The sequence below is a fragment of the Bos grunniens genome, chromosome 10 (genome assembly GCF_055505025.1).
Source record: "Bos grunniens cultivar Pamir isolate PY7600 chromosome 10, Bosgru_T2T1.0, whole genome shotgun sequence".
NCBI lineage: Eukaryota > Metazoa > Chordata > Mammalia > Artiodactyla > Bovidae > Bos > Bos grunniens.
In genome coordinates, this window is record NC_141174.1 from 100707601 (window position 1) to 100728318 (window position 20718).

The window sequence follows — 20718 nt, forward strand, 5'->3', positions numbered from 1 at the left end:
GTTCAGTCACTCAGTCATGTCTGACTCTTTTGCAATCCCATGGACTGCAGCACACCAGGCTTCCCTATCCATCACCAACTCCCAGAGCTTACTCAAATTCATGTCCATCGAGTTGGTGATGCCATCCAACCATCTCATCCTCTGTCATCCCCTTCTCCTGCCCCCAATCCCTCCCAGCATCAGGGTCTTTTTCAATGAGTCAGCTTTTTGCATCAGGTGGCCTAAGTATTGGAGTTTCAGCTTCAACATCAGTCCTTCCAATGAATTTTCAGGACTGATTTCCTTTAGGGTGGACTGGCTGGACCTCCTTGCAGTCCAAGGGACTCTCAAGAGTCTTCTCCAACACCACGGTTCAAAAGCATCAGTTCTTCAGTGCTCAGCTTTCTTTATAGTCCAACTCTCACATCCATACATGACTACTGAAAAAACCATAGCTTTGATTAGACCAACCTTTGTTGGCAAAGTAATGTCTCTGCTTTTTAATATGCTGTCTAGGTGGGGCATAGCTTTTCTTCCAAGGAGCAAGCGTCTTTTAATTTCATGGCTGCAGTCACCATCTGCAGTGATTCTGGAGCCCAAACAAATAAAAGTCTCACACTGTCCCACCCTACTCTCGGGTATTTGTGTAGGTGGCCTCTGACTTTGCATCCTGAGTGCTTTGATAGTACCCACTCCTTTCAGGTCACTGCCATCATGTCAGACCCTCATTTTCTTATGTCTGGACTTGTCTTCACAGCCAGTTACCCGTCTCCCTGTCTCCAGCCCTGTGACTGTCCATCACTGTCTACACCGCAGCCAGAGCATCCTTCTGAAGCACTACATCTATCTTCATCACTTTCCACTCCCCAGGTAAGATTCTGCCAGGGGTTCCCATGGCAGATACAAGCTCCCGAGTGCATACCCAATTCTCACCCTGTGTTCTTTTCCCCACAAACACTCACTCACCTGGTTCTAGCCAAAATGAACCATAGCCCAAGGAAGATATGTATACTTCTATTTCTAATGGGCCCCTCCAGATTTCTTTCCCCAAAGTTGTAGCAATTATTTCTCCCCATCCTCACTAGCCTTTTAAAATTCTGCCAACCTGATGTGTGAAACCAATATCTTGTTGTTTAAATCAGTGTTTTCCTCTGACCTCCAGTGTAGCTGGACATATTTTTATAGGTTTATTGAGAATTAGCATTTCCTCCTCTTAAATTGTCTTTCCATAATCCTTGCTCAACTTTCTGTGTTTTTCCTTTTCTCATTAATTTGTAGAAGCTCCCTGTGATACTAACTTTTTGATGTTCTAGTAAGCATAATGCGTGCTAAGTCATCTCAGTTGTGTCTAACTCTTTATGACCCCATGGACTGTAGCCTGCCAGACTCCTCTGTCCATGAGATTCTCTAGGCAAGAATACTGCAGTGAGTTGCCATGCCCTCCTCCAGGGGATCTTCCCAACTCAGGGATCGAACCTGTGTCTCTTGTGTCTTCTGCACTGGCAGGTGGATTCTTTACCACTAGCATCACCTGGGAAGCCAGTAAACATAATAGCTAACCATTACTGAATATTGTGTACAAGGCACTATTTCCCCAGTCAATTCTAGGTCTTTGATTTTGTTCATGTTGAATTTGCCTAAATACAACATGAATTAATAATGTTTAGCAAATGTTTAACATTAATAAATGTTTAACAAATAATGGATAAAGGAATGAGTGAATGAACTGAATGAATGAAATGTGTAAGTTTACTTGCCCTCAAAGACATGCTTTTTGATCGGGGGCTCTGTCGTCCTAGGATCCTTCTGCCTTGTCTTGTGCCCCGTTGTCTCCTTTCGAATCACCCCTCTCTGCCTCTTGCTTGACTAGCTAGTAAGTACACCAGAGAGTCTGAATAAATGCTTTCAGAATGAGAAGAATGCCTTTCTCGCCTTTAAATGTTGGGTTTTGGAAAAAGGCTCAGGAAACACACTCAGGTGAGAAGAGGAAATGCTTCTTGTTTCATGAATTGTATAGAGAGAGCCATTATTAGTTACCAGAAAATGATATGCCTAGCATGTAGGAACATAAATGATCTTGGCAATGAGGCTACTAAAATTTTAATGTTATTTCTTTTATATACTGTATCCTTCTGGGAGGAGTTTATAAAATCTTTCCTGGCTTGTTTATGAAGCACCAACCAGCCTGCAGAACTCTAGAGGGATTTCTTCCTTGTTTCTACAAGGAAGCAAATCCACAGCAACTGAGCAAAACAGAATGGTCCCAAAACATTAAACCAGAATCATAGAGGTTTCACCTCCAAAGCACGGACTGAATGATTTTCTTTTAATTTTAGAAGAGCTTTTCCTTTGGATTTATACCAGTATACCCCATTGTAATTCAAGATTAAGTTATTCATTCAGTATCCTCTCCCCATCGCTTCTGCTGAGACTATAAAACAGCCTCAACCTCTCCTTTCTTGTCTACTCTTGCCTTCCTCCTCCCTCCCCAGTTTTCCTTTAACAGTTCTTTTCCTTAAATGACTCATAAATTAAAGTCCATACATTTGGGACACATTGTGTGTTATTTGCAGATAAAACACTTAAGTGTTTCATTTGGAATCAAACACAGTTTCCTGAGGAAATAACTGAAATCACAGAATTGTTGAATAATTTGCTGACAAGTAAAATCAGGTCACCAGGCAAAAGTTATCTTTTTTCCACCAAAGAATCTAAAACAGCTTTATAAAGATACACAAACACTAAGGCCTTGGTCCAGAAATCACCTAGGTTGGACCTTAAATGTAGGGATGCAGGCTGTCAGAAAATAAAGGTTTCAATAAAAATGAAGAGCAGCACCAGCTCCCATGAGCTCATCGGGTATTACTGCAAAAACTGCCTCCCTGATCTCAGGGGGAGGAGGGAGAGAAAATAGCATTGATTAAGCTCTCAGAACAAAAAAGTTAGAGAAGCTCTATACAGTCAGCAAAATAAGACCAGGAGCTGACTGGCTTAGATGATGAACTCCTTATTGCCAAATTCAGACTGAAATTGAAGAAAGTAGGGAAAACCACTAGACCATTCAGGTATGACCTAAATCAAATCCCTTACAGTTATACAGTGGAAATGACAAATAGTTTCAAGGGATTAGATCTGATAGACGGAGTGCCTGAAGAACTATGGATGGAGGTTAGTGACATTGTACAGGAGGCAGGGATCAAGACCATCTCCAAGGGAAAAAAAAATGCAAAAAGGCAAAATGGTTGTCTGAGGAGACCTTACAAATAGCTGAGAAAAGAAGAGAAATGAAAGGCAAAGGGGAAAAGGAGAGATATACCCATTTGAATGCAGAGTTCCAAAGAATAGCAAGGAGAGGTAAGAAAGCCTTCCTCAGTGATCAGTGCAAAGAAATAGAGGAAAACAATAGAATGGGAAAGACTAGAGATCTCTTCAAGAAAATTAGAGATACCAAGGGAACATTGCATGCAAAGATGGGCTCAATAAAGGACAGAAATGGTATGGACCTAACAGAAGCAGAAGATATTAAGAAGAGGTGCCAAGATTACACAGAAGAACTGTACAAAAAAGATCTTCATGACCCAGATAACCACAATAGTGTGATCACTCACCTAGAGCCAGACATCCTGGAAGGAGAAGTCAAGTGGGCCTTAGGAAGCATCACTACGAACAAAGCCAGTTGAGGCAATGGAATTCTAGTTGAACTATTTCAAATCCTAAAAGATGATGCTGTGAAAGTGCTGCACTCAATATGCCAGCAAATTTGGAAAACTCAGCAATGGCTACAGGACTGGAAAAAGTCAGTTTTCATTCCAATCCCAAAGAAAGGCAATGCCAAAAAATGTTCAAACTACCACACAATTGCACTCTTCTCACATGCTAGTAAAGTAACGCTCAAAATTCTCCAAGCCAGGATTCAACAGTATGCGAACCATTAAATTCCAGATGTTCAAGTTGGTTTTAGAAATGGTAGAGGAACCAGAGATCAAATTGCCAACATCTGCTGGATCATTGAAAAAGCAAGAGAGTTACAGAACAACATCTACTTCTGTTTTACTGACTATGCCAAAGCCTTTGTGTGGATCACAACAAACAATGGAAAATTCTGAAAGAAATGGGAATACCAGACCACTTGACCTGCCTCCTGAGAAATCTGTATGGAGGTCAAGAAGCAGCAGTTAGAACAGGACATGGAACAACAGACTGTTTCCAAATAAGAAAAGGAGTATGTCAAGGCTATATATTGTCACCTTACATATTTAACTTATATGCAGAGCACATCATGTGAAATTCCAGGCTGGATGAAGCACAAACTGAAATCAAGATTGCTGGGAGAAATATCAATAACCTCAGATATGCAGATGACACCACCCTTATGGCAGAAAGTGAAGAAGAATTAAAAAGCCTGTTGATGAAAGTGAAAGAGGAGAGTGAAAAAGTTGGCTTAAAACTCAACATTCAGAAAACTAAGATCATGGCATCAGGTCCCATCACTTCATGGGAAATAGATGGGGAAACAATGGAAACAGTGACAAAATTTATTTTCTTGGGCTCCAAAATCACTGCAGATGGTGACTGCAGCTATGAAATTAAAGAGCACTTGCCCCTTGGAAGAAAAGCTATGATCAGCCTAGACAGCATATTAAAAAGAACAGACATGACTTTGCCAACAAAGGTCTGTGTAGTCAGAGCTATGGTTTTTCCAGTAGTCATGTATGGATGTGAGAGTTAGACTATAAAGAAAGCTGAGCACTGAGGAATTGATGTTTTTGAGCTGTGGTGTTGTGAGAAGACTCTTGAGAGTCCCTTGGACTGCAAGGAGATCTAACCAGTCCACCCTAAAGGAAATCAGTCCTGAATATTCACTGGAAGGACTGAGGCTGAACTTGAAACTCCAATACTTTGGCCACCTGATGTGAAGAACTGACTCATTTGAAAAGACCCTGATGCTGGGAAAGATTGAAGGCAGGAGCAGAAGGGGAGGACAGAGGATGAGACGGTTGGATGGCATATCTGATTTGAATGACATGAGTTTGAGTAAGCTCCAGGAGTTGATGAGGGACAGAGAAGCCTGGTGTGCTGCAGTCCATGGGGTGGCAAAGAGTCGGGCACAACTGAGTGACTGAATTGAGCTGAAGCTGGATTCATGACATCCAGCTTCGAAGGTTCGCCTCTCTCCTGGCTGGAAGCAGAGGTTCAGGTAGGATGATCAAAACACTGGACCATAACTTATTCTAGCCTGAGGATGATCACTGTTATCAGACTGTAATGAACCCTGAGCAGGATCAGTTTATTCACTCATTCATTATTCAGTGACTCTTTATCGAGCACATACTCTATCGGCAATAGAATAGGTCTTAATTGCAGGGGAAACAGTCTCTATATGAAATCTAACAGGGCTAGTCTAGTGCTGTGCTGACAGATACAGGAAGGTAATATAAATGATGCCAGCTGGGAGGAGCTGGGAACTCTGGTGGCCAGAATAATAGAAGCTCCATCAAAAAGAGGCTGCCTTGACAAAGAAAGACAAGGATCATATATTGTTTTTAAGTGGAATCTAAAAATGATACAAATGAGCTTATGTACAAAACAAAGGCAAAGTCACTGACATAGAAAACAATTTTATGGTTAGTTAGCAAAGGGGAAAGGAAAGTGAAAGTGAAGTCGCTCAGTCGTATCAGACTCTTAGCGACCCCGTGGACCACAGCCTACCAGGCTCCTCCATCCATGGGATTTTCCAGGCAAGAGTACTGGAGTGGGTTGCCATCGGTACTATGTATAAAATAGATAACAGTAAGGACCCATTGTATAGCACAGGAAACTGTATTGAATATCTTGTAATAATCTATAATGGAAAAGAATCTGGAAAAGAATATGTATATGAATATATGGAGCTTCTCTGGTAGCTCAGACAGTAAAGAATCTGCCTGCAGTGCAGGAGACCAGGGTTCTGTCCCTGGGTTGAGGAGATCCCTGGAGAAGGGAATGGCTACCCACTCCAGTATTCTTGCCTGGAGAATTCCATGGACAGAGGAGCCTGGTAGGCTACAGGGTAGGTTCATGGGGTTGCAAAGAGTCAAACACAACTAAGCAACTAACACTTTCACTTTTCATATGAATATATATATGTCTATGAATAGATATATGTATACCTGATTCACTTTAATGTACAACTCGAAGTAACACAACAGTATACATCAGCTACACTTCAGTTTTAAAGAAAGAACCTGCCTTTATTCAGCTCCATTGATTATTTTCATAAGGGAGTATGAGCTCAGTATTGTCACATTTTCCAGTTTTCAAAGAAGAAACCCTCAAATCCCAATTTTATTGTAAAATTTCTTCTGTTTAAAGACTGACAGCTAATTGCAATTTTTTTTAAATACTGTGTCAGCAAAATATGACTGCAAGGCCAAATATGACTGAGCCGCTAGATAACAACCTCTGCAATAAACTGCTGTATAGTATTTAAAATATATAGCACTGCATTTCACAAAGTGTTGCCATTTCCCTATTCTTGTCTCCTTAACTTTTGGAAATATCTTAAACATGCAACAGCTACTCTTACAATATGTTGACATAAAATGAGCTTTTTTAAATGTTTGAAATATGGTACTGGAAACCTCCCTGTGCTCCAGCCCCATAGCACCATTTGGGATGCGTGGGGTTTCCTATGCAGTGACTGAAATATATAGGAACCTTTCTAATTAAGTGCGCTTATCACCTGTACTTCATTGGTCTTCTTGTGGTGTTTTTCCCCTCCGCATGGCTGTCTCAAGATCTACAAGGTACTCCTATGCATATTCTAAAACTCAGGCCCTCCCCACACTGCAGACCTTCACTGATTTTTACAAATGGGAAGGTCATTCTTTTCTCTTTAGCCCCAACCAGCCTGTCACATTCAAAATATAGCTAATGCAGCTCTTACTGAAACAGTGTGCAAATTAGGGAAAGAGAACTTTAACTCTGAAGCTCTTCACTAACACTTGTTGGGAGAGTATCAGAACGTGCAAATCTCTGACTTCCTCGTGCATGGGCTCCCTTACAGCTGGCAGCATACAATCTGTACACCAATAAGAGGTGGTCCTGTGTTAGTCCCCTCCAGGGACACTTCTCACCAATCCACCCTCAGACTCCTTTTGGCATCTCATAAACCCATGGCCCTTGGTTTTCAACTTCCTGTCTTCACAGTTCATCAACAGGCAATAGTAGTGAGGGACCTCCACACTGTGTCCCCAGCCCTACGTCTAAATCCCGTAGGGACTGACAAGCAGAGTTGCCTTTGTTGGGCTGTATGAGAGGGATGCTTTGAACAGCCTGGAACAGGGTGGGATGTAGCATCTTTCTAAGGATTCTTTCCAGGCTCCAGAAAAGAGACTGAAAATTAATAGCCAGAACTGAAAACTAGTTCAATCTATCTTAAGACACATATTTTGTTTACTCTTGTTTTGGCATGTATATTGTTTCCTAAAACTTGGATTTTAAGACTTTAACCATTCCTTTCAATTGACTTATATACTATGTGGATTAAGAAACAGATTCTGCTTGTAAAGCAAAAGGACCAAAGTAACAGTGACTTAAGTGGGATGATTTGGGTTTTCTCTCATGTAATGTAGTTCTAGCATGAATAGTACAGAGCCAGGGTGACAGACCCACGGTGTCTGAGCCCCAGGTCCCTTCCGTGGTGCTGCTCAGCCAGCCCTGAGGTATGGTCCTTATCTGAGTGGCCTGCGATCACTGACTGCCACCAGGAACAGGGTCCTGCTGATGAGAAAGAGAAAGGGGGAGGGGAAGTGTGTGCATTCTCTGTAACTGCACAACCCAGAAGTCACACCTGTCATCTCTGCTCTTACGTCATTGGCCAGAACTTTATTGCGTGGTATCTTAGTCTTCTCAAGCTGCCATAACCAAGTACCGCAGGCTGTGCGGTGCAAATAACAGAATTTTTTTTTTCTCACAGTTCTGGAGGCTGGGAAGGCCCAGATCAAGGTGCTGGCTGATTCAATTTCTGGTGATAGCTCTCTTCTTGCCTTGTAGACAGGGGTCTTCCCCTGTGTCCCCACCTGGTGCAGAAAGATCTCTTCCTCTTCTTAGAGGTTACAGTCCTGTTGGATTAGTGGCCCACCCTTAGAACCTCATTTACCTCTAATTACCTCCTAACGGCCTTTTCTCCAGATACAGTCACACGGTGCTGGTGGGACAGGGTGGGGGCATATAGGCTTCAAATTGTGAACTTGGGAGACACAATTCAGTCCATGGCACATGGCTTCACATAGTTGCAAGGGAGCCTGGGAAGTGCAGCGTGTGTTCTAAGCAGGATTCTATTACTAATCCTGGAGGTCCATTAGTTGTCTCCTGTACAACCCAACTTTTACCTGCCTGGTTCTTCTAAGCATTTCTTTTGGCAACACTGTTTGAATGTCTTTGTTATTTTATTTTCAGTTTTCTGAATCCCAACAACAGTCATATCTAAATTCAGAAATAAATACACTGTAAAGTCCACTGTAAAGATGTTCTTATTACCCGCCACAGATCTCCCCGTCGCTGTAGCTGAAGGCTACATTCAGCTGAATGTTGATTTAGCTTCTCAGAGAACAACAGTAGCCAATGAGCAAATGCTACTTGTATAAAACTACTTAAATATAAGAAAGCTGTGTAAAACAGGAAAGCAGTGCTACCTTTGGTTTTCCTGCTAATGACTGACTCGGCGTCTGCTCTGGAGCCTGGTACTGTGACAAGAGTGGGCAGGGCTCAGAGACTCCTCGTTTGACTCCGAGAGCCGACCACATCCTGCAAAATCGGGTTTTAAAAATATGCAAATTAAGGTCAAACAGCCCCACATCGGAGATTTAATGGCTAATCTGTTCAGACAGCTGCTTCTTGGCCATTAAATTACAAGGTGACTGAGTTCATTAAGATTTTCACACACAACTAACTCCTCAAATTGTGTCTCATACTTCGGCTTTCATGGACAAAGCTAGCCAGATGAGCTATGGTTGTAGCAGAAAGAGCCAATCTGGCGCCATTTGTTTTCCAATAGACAAAGAGGCATTATGTTCAGGTTGATTAAAACTGGTCACTCAAGCCAAATTCCAGGATGAGGTCATGAAGATCAGTCACTGTGGGGTTTATTGCCAAAGGCAACTGGGGAAAGAGTCCAGTGTTCTTTGCTGAAAGATATAGTGCCAAAAATTCAAGTTAAACTTTAAAATTATGTTACCTTTATCTGTACTATCCTGCACACACTAAAAATAACAATATTAAATGCAGGTCCTTAAATATTAATCTTATATAAGGACATTGTTCAAAATGTATACATCACTGGGTTAGATCAGGCATGGTTTATTATTATCGCTATTCTCTTTCCTCTTCTCGGACAACTGAAACCTTATTTGTTTTATAAATACATTTATAAGCAAAATAATGTGGAACACATTTTATTCTGCTCATATAATTTATTTAATATTATTTTGTTATTAAATATGAGGGAATTTTAATAAGTGATTGCTTCATCACTCGGACTTTCTCATGTGTAGTATGAATGACTTCCACAGAATTGTCTCGCTGATGAAATTACTTTGAATTCTTAAAGCAACTCTGAGTCTTTTATTAATACTATAAGAATGCTATATAAAATCTCACAAATTGCCAACAATAAGGAAATGGCTGTTTTACCAAGTGAGAATTCTTAATCACAAAATATTTTTAAAGACAATTTACTCTTAATGTAGCACATATAATATGTAAATAAGGAATAAAATAAGCTAGTGTTCTTTTGGACAATAAACACAAGCCATTTAATACTAAAATAATATATTGCTAAAAATCAAAAGTTGAAAACACAAAGAATAAATTGTTACTTTATGAGCTCTTGATTTGAAAAATTTTAAAAATTGATCAATTTTGGACTAAACTGCCTTTTCTAACCAATAAGGCCATAAAATTCACAGTACAAAAATTACTTTCAATCATAATTAGTAGGAATCGGTTATAACTTTGTCAAAAGTTTGAAATGAAATGATCATGAGACTTAAGAGTTCCATTGGTTCTTAGAATATAACCAAACGAATTAACCTTTAAAATATGTGGAAAGTCCTATCCACATGCTTTGTTATTTATTAAAAAAATGGTTACTAATCAAAATATCTTTTTTTAGGATGTCATTTTTTTAGTCATTTAAAATTACACTCAAAAGAAAGTGAAATAATACAGAAAATAGTTATGATATAATGTTAAGTATAAAAAACAAGTTCTTAGATTTTTTTTTTTCCTCCTCAAGGAATGAATTACTGAGGTGGGAAATAATTTTGGTTGTCATTGATAGAAACAATGAGAAAGAGCCATATTTAATGCCTCGTGATCTAACAACCCACTCCAGTACTCTTGCCTGGAAAATCCCATGGACGCAGGAGCCTGGTAGGCTGCAGTCCATGGGGTCACTAAGGGTCGGACACAACTAAAGCGACTTCACTTTCACTTTTCACTTTCATGCATTGGAGAAGGAAATGGCAGCCCACTCCAGTGTTCTTGCCTGGAGAATCCCAGGGACGGGGGAGCCTGGTGGGCTGCCGTCTGTGGGGTCGCACAGAGTCGGACGCGACTGAAGTGAATTAGCAGCAGCAGATCTAACTTTGTGGCTCCCCCAGTGGCTCAGCAGTACAGCATCTACCTGCAACGCAGGAGCCGCAAGAGACAAGGGTTCAATCCCTGGGTGAGGAAGATCCCCTGGAGGAGGGCATGGAAACTCACTCCAATATTCTTGCCTAGAGAAGCCCATGGACAGAAGAGCCTGGCAGTCTGTGGTCCATGGGGTCGCAAAGAGTCAGACATGACTGAAGTGACTTAGCATGTAGCACAATCTAACGCTGTAATTTTAACAGTGAAATACAATATTGCAAACATCAATTCCGCTTATCTCCAGTGTCGCATTTACTTGAAATCTGTGCATGTTAGCTACTTCTTCGTTTCTCCCCAGTATTCCAAATGTAAAAGTTTTGTGGACTCCAGGAGGTGCAGGCAGGAAGTACCTTTCTTTTTCTCCCACGTTGATCTTCAGATATCTCCCATCAGGTTTCCCTGCTCATCCCCTGGATGAGAGCTTAAGCAGATCCCAGAGATTTGCAGTCCCTTTCAGAGCTAAAAAGGTTTTATTTTCTAGTACAATATTAACAAATCCTGTATGATAAAATGAAAACTATCATCTCTCCAGCTTCTCCCTGCCACCACCCACAGACTAACAGCGGGGAGAGGGACTTGGTCTACTTCATGGTTTCACAATTCCCCAGCATGGCTCTTCCACTTTCCTTCTCCTACTCTGTATGCACCCTTTGGTTCCTCCAAGGTTGGAGGAGATAACAGGGAGAGGAGATAGGTAAGGAATAAACACTGACCGGACAGATGCTGTTGTAACATGGTATTAGGGACGCTTGCATGGCAGATGCACCAAAGCTGGCTCCTTCTTTTGGGAGGTTCTTTGTGAAAGCTTGGGCTAGAGGATCTGCCTCCGTGAGTCACTCAGAAGGCTAGAAAGCTCGTGCTGGTCGTTGGCAGGGATGGCCCCTCCTCAGGACTGCCTGAGTGTCCTTACAACATGACAGCTGAGTTCCCCAAGAGCAATCAATACAAGAGAAGGGGAGGCAGAAAGCTCAACGTATGTATAATTAAGATTCAGAGGCCATACACTGTCAGCCTCTCAAGTATTCCATTGGGTATAGAGGCCAAGCATGATTTAATATGGGAGGAGACTGCAAGGCTACGAGTACTAGGAGCCAGGAATCCTTGGATGCGGTCTTGGAGGCTGGCTACCATATGTACCATCTTTAAAACATGGAAAAATTAAGTGAATGAAGGACAGGCATAGTAGATAAAGTATAAATATGGGATTGACATGAAGCAAGTAAGCTGATAATCTTTGTGTATAATGTTGTGATCTGCTGCAAAAAGACATAGCATCTTAGTTTTATGAAAAATAAGCCTATAGATAGACCTTAGTAATATTCTAGGATATTGTTTTTAGAGTTTTTTGAATTTTACACGTTGACTTTATTATTATTAGTGACTTAATTAGGGGATCAGTAAACAAAGGTACGCATGAATGGAAAGGTGCAAAGTTTGAACCAATGCATATCTGAGGTGTGTGTGAATAAATGATTTGGTTAAACCCTGTTAACTCTGAGGTCAGAGACCTAGTTAATGCCTGCACAACAGAAGTTAATGCTCAGGATTTTGTTCTCAGGCTATTAATATTCATAGGTCTGGATGGTATTACTATAAGTGAATTAATGAATGAGTAAGTATATCTATCGGAGAAGGCGATGGCACCCCACTCCAGTACTCTTGCCTGGAAAATCCCATGGACAGAGGAGTCTGGTAGGCTGCAGTCCATGGGGTCGTGAAGAGTCGGACATGACTGAGAGACTTCACTCTCACTTTTCACTTTCATGCATTGGAGAAAGAAATGGCAACCCACTCCAGTGTTCTTCTTGCCTGGAGAATCCCAGGGACGGGGGAGCCTGGTGGGCTGCCATCTATGGGGTCACACAGAGTTGGACACGTGACTTAGCAGCAGTAGCAAGTATACCTACATAGACGACAAGGAAAGCCATATATGGTCCAATTATGAGTGTTTAATGTATTTTTGCTATTAATACATTTCTAAAGTGCTCAATTCCAATATAAATCTATTTGGATAAATAGCATACAGAGATAAATACCTGGAAATCAATGTTCTGCATTATTTGAGAAGTGCTGACTGCTTATTGAAAATAAGATATGATCTAATTGGTTATGTCTGGGAGTAATGATGGAGAAGGCAATGGCAACCCACTCTAGTACTCTTGCCTTTAAAACCCCATGGATGGAGGAGCCTGGTAGGCTGCAGTCCAGGGGGTCGCAAAGAGTCGGACACGACTGAGCGACTTCATTTTCACTTCACTTTCACTTGGGAGCTCTGCCCTCAAATAACACGAGCGCTATGTATGCACTGATGTGGGTGGTGCATTCTCCAGACGACTGCTTACCCCCACCTCCCTAGATCCTGTTTCCAGCAGAATATCTCACACTGGCCACTCTGGCCCAGGGGATCTACTGTCCTTCCCTAGAGGGAAGGCAATTGCCTTGCCTCCACTGCAGCAGTTCCCCTTGCCTGCTTCAAGGATAGGCCCAGAGAACCTAAAACCTTAGAGGTTTCCAGACAGGAGTTAAGCCCCAGATCCTGGTCTTCTGTGAACCCTCTCACCAGGGGCCGCTCCAGGACCATCACTTTTTATAAGTGCTTATGGAGGAGCCCACTCACTTGGCTGGAGTTGGGAGGGGGTAACTCTGTCTCCCTTCTACTGAAACGGGAGACCCATGCCACAGAGTTCAGCACTCACCAAACTTCCAAGAAATCCTTATTCTCAGTCCTTTTCACTAAACCTTGAAGAGGCAGCAGGGCCAGTTTGGCCTCTTACCAAGTCCTGTAGAGATGGTCCAGCCCCTGTATTTAAAACATGGGTCTACTTGCCATGAATTGTTCTCAGCTTTGTGGCCTCAGTTGAAATGAAAAATCCTGTTTGCTATTATGCAAAATACCCCTTGCTCATTAATAAATAATAGTCCTCTACTATTTCTGCTCAATTCCAATAGATTACCCTAAAAATCAAATGGCAAGTCAGTTTCAAGTAGTCTTGGTTTTCTACTCAATCACTCCAAGATCCTAAGGCTTTTTGAAATAGACTATATGAATATTCAGGTCAGTCTGTTTTCTGCAGTGACTCATAACTGGGATTCAGACAGGACCAGACTTGTCTGCTGATCTGGTATGGCAGGCCTGCCAGAAGGCTTGCTTTGTTTTGTTGGTTGAAAAGGAAAGAGGCAGGCGCCCAAGTCCCAAAGGGAAGGAGCTGTAGGGTAAAGGGTTAGAATTTCAGCGGCATTCCTCGGGCAGCCCCGTGGGTGTGGGGTTGAGTCGATGGAGAGAGCGGATGCAGAAGGAAGCTGAAGGAACTGTTTTTATAGGGGCCTCTGTGTGACACCCTGAGATAGGAGGATGTAGGCAGTGCCACATTTATGCCCAGGTAAGGGGAAGCTTCTTTTCATCAGTTAGGCATAGGCCCCATGGGCCTTCACAACTCTGATGACTCGGGAAAGGGCGGCATAGCCATTCAGTTGCAGCTTTGTAGACCAAGAGGCAGCCCTTTTGGCCAAGACACCAATAGAGGGCTTCCCTGGTGGCTCACTGGTAAAGAGTCTGCCCAGCAGTGCAAGAGACAAGGGTTTGATCCCTGGTCCGGGAAGATCCTACATGCCGGGAAGCAGTTGAGCCCATGTGCCACAATAATTGAGCCTGTTCTCTAGAGCCAGGAGCCGAAACTACTGAGCTTACATGCCACAGTCACTGAAGCCCACGCACCCTGAACCCCACGCTCCACAACAAGAGAAGCCACCACAGTGAGGAGCCTGCGCACTGCACCTAGAGAGGAGCCCCCCCGTCTGCAGCTAGAGAGGAGCCCCCTCTCTGCTCCTAGAAAGGAGCCCCCTCTCTGCAGCTAGAGAGGGACCCCCACTCTGCAGCTAGAGAGGGGCCCCCACAGCAGTGAGGACCCAGCCCAGTCAGAAACAAATAAATACACAAATATCTTAAAAAGGAAAAAAAAGGACCCGACTCAGCTAAAATAAATAAATATTTTTTAAAGAAGACGTCAGGAGGGTCCCAGTGAGCATCTGTGACGGCAGCAGTGGGGAAGTGGAACCACGTGTGCTTCCGCCAGCTCCACGCCAGGCTCTCTGGGTGCGGTCCAGTCCCCCTTCAAATGTAGCTCTTCATGTTTAACCAAGTCAAGAAACTCTTTATTATAACTAATATTTGTATATATTATTTTAAAAAATATTTATTTACTTATCTGACTGTGCCAGGTCTTAGTGGTGGCACACAGCATCTGCAGTCTTCATTGCAGCCTGCAGGATCCTTTAGTTGGGGCGGGGGCGGGGTGGGGGGGCGGGGGCGGGGTGGGGGGGCGGGTGTGAACTGTTAGTTGCCGCGTGTGGGATCTTCTTCCCTGACCAGGGGTGGAACCCAGGCCCCCTGCCCTGGGAGTGCAGAGTCTTAGCCACTGGATCACCAGGAAAGTCCTTAATATTATTTTTTAAATAATAATACTTTTTTTTTCTTTTTTTTTTAATTTTATTTTATTTTTAAGCTTTACAATATTGTATTAGTTTTGCCAAATATCAAAATGAATCTGCCACAGGTATACATGTGTTCCCCATCCTGAACCCTCCTCCCTCCTCCCTCCCCATACCATCCCTCTGGGTCGTCCCAGTGCACCAGCCCCAAGCATCCAGTATCGTGCATTGAACGTGGACTGGTGACTCGTTTCATACATGGTATTATACATGTTTCAATGCCATTCTCCCAAATCATCCCACCGTCTCCCTCTCCCACAGAGTCCATAAGACTGACCTATACTTTAATAGTAGAGAGGAAATAGAATAACTTCAATGATAACTCTCATTTGGGAAAAGAGAACACAGTAGTCCCTGGACTATAGCATATATTCACTCCTGCTGGACAGAAATAGCAAGGAATAGTTCAGCTGGTCAAGAATCTGCCTGCAATGCAGGAGACCCCGGTTTGATTCCGGGGTTGGGAAGTTCCCCTGGAGAAGGGATAGGCTATCCACTCCAGTATTCTTGGGCTTCCCTGCTGGCTCAGATGGTAAGGAACCTGCCTGCAATGCAAGAGACCTGGGTTTGATCCCTGGGTGAGAAGATCGCCTGGGGGAGGGCATAGCAACCCACTCCAGTGTTTTTGCCTGGATAATTCCATGGACAGAGGAGCCTGGCGGGCTACAGTCCATGGTGTTGCAAAGAGTCAGACAGACCTGAGCAACTAAGCACACTGTGCCCTGGCTGCCCTTGGTCTACGTGCCAGTTGCCCCAGCTTCCGGTCTTGGGGGAAATCTCCTTTGCTCATAGATTTTCACGATCACCTGTCCAGCTTTCTGAGGATCGCCCTTGTCTAATGCCTAGAACAACAATGGAAGGCCAGTCTAGTCGCTGCATATCTTTCTGAGACCTATTTCTGCTGGTGTGAATTTTAGAGGCTCAAGAAAGTTGAGTTGTACTTAGGTGTTTCCTGACTGTGCTATTCATTAGAATAATGCAGTAGGCTTCAATTCGTGCGCTATTAACCAATGCCTTAAATTCATTCAAGTCATAGACTTTGGGCATAGAACCTAGAATTCTAAAAGTTTTATCCTACCAATAGACTGGGGTGCCTGTGCCAGTTTTATGGCACCCCTTTGGCCTCGACCCCAGGACAATTTAAAACAACAGAAGTAAGACAGCAACCTTAATCTCCCCCTCCTCTCTCACCACATCCAAGGTGACATCCATAGTGAGAGTGATCGTCCCTGTTGCAGAGGGCAGGAACTGTTTGAAAGGGCTCAGGGAGTCAAGTTTCCCCCAGGTTCCATATAATCTCAACCTATGGCTCTTGCTTCTCTGCTTTCCTCTGTACCAACATCAGATTTGAGAGAGAATTTGGTATTTTCACAAATATTACAGGATTTGGATCTTAACCTAGATGAAGTAAGCTAGGTAGAATAAGCTCTCTCAGAAACGTTCTGTTTTCTTTCCCCTCTATTAAAAGGTCATTTATCAGTAAAGTTGGAGAAGACAGTGGCACCCCACTCCAGTACTCTTGCCTGGAGAATCCCATGGGTGAAGGAGCATGGCAGGCTGCAATCCATGGGGTTGCGAAGAGTTGGATACGACTGAGCGACTTCACTTTCACTTTCACTATTAGTAAAATTAAAATTTGAAATTATTAGCATGAATTATTGCTATTCATTTTTATATTGTGTGAGGCAAGTTTTAAATGCAAATACAAGGGCATATAACTTCTATATGGGATTACGGAAATTACACCATTTGTATTTTGTGGTTTATACATGTATATGCATTTTGTACATACCTGAACAGTGGAACACTACACAAAACTAACTCAACTGTTTTTATTTTGCTTCTTGATACTTACATATTCTATTAACATTCTCTACCTAAGGCTTCAGTTGAAGGAAGGAAAACTGCAAGGAAAAGCAACTATGGGTTGCCCTATATTTCTCTTTGCTTCTGTGTCATAATTTTCAATGTAGGTTGGTTCATTTCAGTTCAGTTGCTCAGTCATGTCCGACTCTTTATGACCCCATGGACTGCAGCTTGCCAGATTTCCCTATCCATCATCAACTCCTGAAGCTGGCTCAAACTCATGTTGTTTGAGTCGGTGATGCCATCCAACCATCTCATCCTCTGTCGTCCCCTTCTCCTCCCACCTTCAATCTTTTCCACCATCAGGGTTTTTTCAAATGAGTCAGTTCTTCACATCAGGTGGCCAAAGTATTGGAGTTTCAGCTTCAGCATCAGTCCTTCCAATGAATATTCACTGATTTCCTTTAGAATGGACTGGTTGGCTCTCCTTGCAGTCCAAGGGACTCTCAAGAGTCTTCTCCAACACCACAGTTCAAAAGCATCAATTCTTTGGCACTCAGCTTTCTTTATAGTCCGATTCTCACATCCATGCATGACTACTGGAAAAACCTTTGACTAGACGGACCTTTGTTGGCAAAGTAATGTCTCTACTTTTTAATATGCTGTCTAAGTTGGTCATAGCTTTTCTTCCAAGCAGCAAGCATCTTTTAATTTCATGGCTGCAGTCACCATCTTCAGTGATTTTGGGGCCCAAAAAAATAAAGTCTGTTACTGTTTCCATTGTTTCCCCATCTATTTACCATGAAGTGATGGGACCAGATGCCATGATCTTAGTTTTCTGAATGTTGGGTTTTAAGCCAGCTTTTTCATTCTCCACTTTCAACTTCATCAAAAGGCTCTTTAGTTCTTCTTCACTTTCTGTCATAAGGGTGGTGTCATCTGCATATCTGAGGTTATTGATATTTCTCCCAGCAATCTTGATTCCAGCTTGTGCTTCATCCAGCCCAGCATTTCACATGATGTACTCTGCATAGAGGTTAAATAAGCAGGGTGACAATATACAGCTTTGATGTACTCCTTTCCCAGTCTGGCTGATTAATACCGGTAGAGAAGAAAGATATGATAGAACTCCTTGAAAGTGAAAGTTTCTCAGTCATGTCTAACTCTTTGCGACCCCGTGGACTATACAGTCCATGGAATTCTCTAGGCCAGAATCCTGGAGTGGGTAGCCTTTCCCTTCTCCAGGGGATCTTCCCAACCCAGGGATCGAACCCAGGTCTACCGCATTAAGGCAGATTCTTTACCAGCTAAGCCACAAGGGAAGCCCAAGAATACTGGAATAGGTAGCCTATCCCTTCTCTAGGAGATCTTCCTGACCCAGGGATTGAACTGGGGTCTCCTGCATTGCAGGTAGATTCTTTACCAGTGAGCTATCAGGGAAACCCATAGAACTCCTTGGTTGTTCTTATGTGTTAGAATGGCTTTCCCTTCTTTCTGCATAAAGAAAATTCTGGTTCAAACAGAAAGCATGTTTTCCTGAGGTTGTCAATGCCATCACTTACTCCTTTGTAGAAGAAGCATGCTTACTTTGTTCTTGCTTCTGTGCTCATGGGGTATCACAGATCCAACAGTATCATAGGCCCAACATGCAAATGAGGCAGCAAAGAGTGGGGGAGACACAAATTGACAAGTATCACCTCTGATCTTGTGTGTGCTCTACTGTTCCATCAGAGTTTGTTTACAATACAAGAACTTAAAGATAAAAGTATTAAGAATTTCAAGATGGCAGCAACAGAGCATTAAACCAACCATGGTACCCTTCTAAGCGCAGGGCCCTGTGTGGCTCCACAGGACTTGTGAAGCTGGCCTGGTTGGGTTATGCAGTAGTCTGCATTGTTCTCTGTGTTTCCCCTATTGTAATGAATTTAACTCTCTCAGCATGGTGCACAATTCACATTTGGTCTACGTTACAGGGTCGCACTGAATTAATTCCCACAAACACCCAGGATTATGAGAGAGCAGGGAGAGCTCCTGCAAGAGCAACTCCCTGAGAAAATGTTGAGTACATATTTATTGAGAACTTACCTGGCATTCAGTAACAGAGCTCAGCAAAGTGGTAGTAAGACTTTGAAGATAAGGAAGTTTGTTCTGCATACAGAACAACATCTGCTGAGGCTGACATGTCAGCCAAGGTATCTGTCTTAAGAGCGAGAGAAAGAGCATGTAAAGAAAGGGAAAGACAGAACAGTCTCTAGAAAACAAGGCCTTGAAAAAGTAACAACATTTATATTCCCATAAGTCTATATGATATTCTGTGATTTAACATTTTCATGGTCAGGATTTATCAGAGTATGTCTTTGTCTGAAGCTGTAATGTCAAAATGTCACTTCTTACTGTATATCTGCTTAATGCATTTAGAGTGAAAAAGTTATGAAGACAACAAAAACAACAAAAAGAACCTTAATTTAAAAATGGATGACTTTTAAAGAGCTATATGGTGAAAAAGCGTCTTTTAATTTCATGGCTGCAGTCACCATCTGTAGTGATTTTGGAGCCCAGAAAAATAAAATCTGACACTGTTTTCACTGTTTCCCCATCTATTTCCCATGAAGTGTCACTGACTCAATGGACGTGAGTCTCAGTGAACTCCGGGAGTTGGTGATGGACAGGGAGGCCTGGGGTGCTGCAATTCATGGGGTCGCAAAGAGTCGGACACGACTGAGTGACTGATCTGATGGTAAAAAAAAAAAAAAAGCACCAACTGAATAGGTTTAACCAACTGAATTATATGAGCTGAGTCATTAATTACATTGGCCAAAAATCTTGCTAAGTGTAATGGAAACCAAGCTTCACCTCTTGTTTTGCTCTATCATCTTTAGCACAGATAATTCATCCTGATGGTCAACAGATAACTGTTCCAACTTTAGGCATCATGTTTATCGTCTAAAGAGAAAGGACAGTAACTCAACCTTAGGGATTTCTAGAAGTCTCTACATTTCAGTACCACAATTATGTTTTCTGTAGCTGCAAAGGAGCCTGAAAGATGTGTATTTTTAGCTTTTGGTCTCTTTAGTAGAGAAAGGCAAGGAAAGGGTGTTTGTGAAAGGCTCTTGGGTAGTCCATCCAGGGTGTCCACCTCAATCTATCCCCTTGGCGATGCATAATTCATATGTTTCCTTATTTTCATATACTCATTTCATGTGGAATGCATTTACTTCTTCCCCCTACGAGTACAGCTCTAGTTGTGTTCAGGTCAAAGTCCAGTATCTCCGTGTGAGCTCCAGTCCTCTTCAATAGTTCTGGCTGTGGTTCCGTAGGACTTGGTAAACTTAAGATTTAAGTAATGATATCTGATCCAGATCCACCCAGTATATGATGATGGAGGAAGAAACAGGATAACTATAACTTTTAAAAACTCCCATTTGATAAGGTACAGATGAGAAACACACAGCCCACATTACCTCCTGCTGGACAGTAAGAATAAGAATGAGGCCCTTGTGCTTAGGCAGTGAAGTCACTTTCCTCTGACCCTGGCTCTGCCTGCTGGGGAAATCCTCTCTGTTTATTTTCCTTTGTCCTGTAGCTGTACGTTTGAAGACCTTCCTAGTGACTGTCTCTTGGGGCCACATCTGACCTGAGCATTTAGGAGGATGCTCTTCCTAGAGGCTTCTCAGCCTTTGAAAATTAGGTTAAGAGTCCAGTTAGGGACCAGCTGTCAACCAATCTTGAGTTTGTTTTTTTTGTTTCATTGTGTTATTGTTGTTGTTGTGA

The 20718-nt window shown here is 42.5% G+C and overlaps 1 protein-coding gene across 2 annotated transcripts in view; it reads left to right on the forward strand.

The window, feature by feature from the left end:
- APC (APC regulator of Wnt signaling pathway) overlaps positions 1–20718 on the forward strand; it is a 351744-nt gene that overhangs the window by 23853 nt on the left and 307173 nt on the right. For both annotated transcript variants that reach the window (XM_086323303.1, XM_086323316.1), the window contains exon 2: positions 737–849. The gene's annotated coding sequence lies outside the window, so the exon portion shown is untranslated. The remainder of the gene's footprint in view (positions 1–736; positions 850–20718) is intronic.